This window comes from Rhinolophus hipposideros (genome assembly GCF_964194185.1).
Source record: "Rhinolophus hipposideros genome assembly, chromosome: 9".
In the NCBI taxonomy this organism is placed as follows: Eukaryota; Metazoa; Chordata; class Mammalia; order Chiroptera; family Rhinolophidae; genus Rhinolophus; species Rhinolophus hipposideros.
The window spans coordinates 61,016,693-61,018,857 of NC_138055.1; positions in this window are offsets into that span (position 1 = coordinate 61,016,693).

Sequence of the window (2,165 nt, forward strand, 5' to 3'; positions counted from 1 at the left end):
ATTCAATAATTCACAGGTAATTATCTTATTTGTCTCTCCCAGCCTCCTGTGTCCCCAAGGCATGCCAGTGTAATGCCAGGGAGAGGACACAGAATGGAAGAATACTGGCAGAGGGGCAGATGTTTGATTGGGGGTAATTAATGTTGTAATCAACTCAGGTTTCTGATGTGGTTTCTAGTCTGAAAGTAATTTGGAAAATGTCTGACATGAGGGTACTTGACTTCTAAAATTATACCTAATGTAGACTAAACACCATCAAACCTATCAGAGGGGGGTTGACTTCCTAATGTAGGCACAGCCTTAGATAAACAAACTCATTGTGATACTTTTAGTACTGTACTCAACTCACTTTAGACCAGTTCCATTATAATGAATTATTTATTGAAATCCATCTATGTGCTTCACTCTGAACATCCATAAATGAAAACCTAGGCTTCCCCCAGGGACCTCTCTCCCCCCCACCAAAGCAAAATTCTGTTGGTTAATATCCTGGTATTATTGGACAATGGATTGGTCTACAGCTCAAGAAAATTCTCTGATGTTTACATTAATCATGAAAAACTTGCAAAGTGATTGTTTGGTATTAGCTGTAAGCCAAAGTTAGGATCATTTGTTTGAGTACCTAAAATGGTTGATGATAAAACTCTTCGATTATACTTCAGGGTATTAATATGTGGATAAACTTTTGGGTTCTTGATTAATGATTAAATGAAAGTCACTTGCCTTCACAAAGAACAAACCCCATCCGTGCTTAAGTCTATACTTTCAACGTACGCAATAAACTGGGTCACCAAGGAAGTTTTGATCAATGGACTGCTACTATATAGTAAACCATTCCAAGCTCAGATTTTACTAACTTTTGCTCAGTGTGCCATCACCTGCTGGCCACAGCTCAGTGCTTTGGGACTTGGCCACTAAAAGTGTGGTCTGGTTGACCAGCACCTTTGTCATCGCCTGGGAGCTTGTGCAGGCCACCCTAAACCTTCTGAGTCAGAATCTGTAGTTTTAATAAGATCTCTAGGTGATTCAGATGCACTTTCAGGTTCGAGAGCCATATGTGTAGTCCATCCGCAAATCGATAGGGCTGTGAGAACATAGAGGCTTCTCTTCCTCCATTGGTAGAAAAGAAGGCCCAGGAGGTTTAAGATGTTTACCCAGTTACTAATAGACAGGTAGAAAGAGGCAGAACATAGTTAGGTCAGGTCCTGTGCCATGTATTGTTGACATCTGTTTTAGTTGTCTGCCCAGCCAGTCATTCTCCTCCCTCCGTGAGCCTGAGCACTGCCTCTTTTGTGGAGGCACGGTCTGCGCCATTGAAGGAGACTTCCTCACATCTCTCCACACTACCCCTACCCACAGAGGGTCAGTCAGCTTCTGTCTCTAGAGCATGTAATCTTCAGCAGAACCCACAGGGGTGCAAGGTGCTTGAGGTCAAATCATCTCATGGCAGCACAACAGAGAGAGACCCAGGAGCTCCCTCCCGCTGCCAGTTCCTGTGATGATAGAGCAGTTCAGCACTTCCTCTGTTCCACTCCTGAGAAATCATCAATGTAAATTCTTCCTTTATAAAAAATATATTTTCAGGCCGGCCCGGTGGGTCAGGCAGTTAGAGCTTCGTGCTCCTAACTCCGAAGGCTGCTGGTTGGATTCCCACATGGACCAGTGGGCTCTCAACCACAAGGCTGCCAGTTCAATTCCTCGACTCCTGCAAGGGATGGTGGGCAGCGCCCCCTGCAACTAAGATTGAACATGGCACCTTGAGCTGAGCTGCCACCGAGCTCCTGGATGGCTCAGTTGGTTGGAGTGCGTCCTCTCAACCACAAGGTTGCTGGTTCGACTCCCGCAAGGGATGGTGGGCTGTGCCCCCTGCAACTAGCAACAGCAACTGGACCTGGAGCTGAGCTGCGCCCTCCACAACTAAGATTGAAAGGACAACTTGACTTGGAAAAAAGGCCTGGAAGTACACAATGTTCCCCAATAAAAATCCTGTTCCCCTTCCCCCCAATAAAATCTTTAATATATATATTTATTTCCTTTCAGAATTTCCAGGCATAAAGCAGTGCGTGTATCTTTTTAAATCGTGCAGATTGGATCATTTCACAGACAGTATTCTGCATCTTGTTTTTGTAGGCCGTAATTCCTTGTTGAGAGCTTTTAGGGCCAGC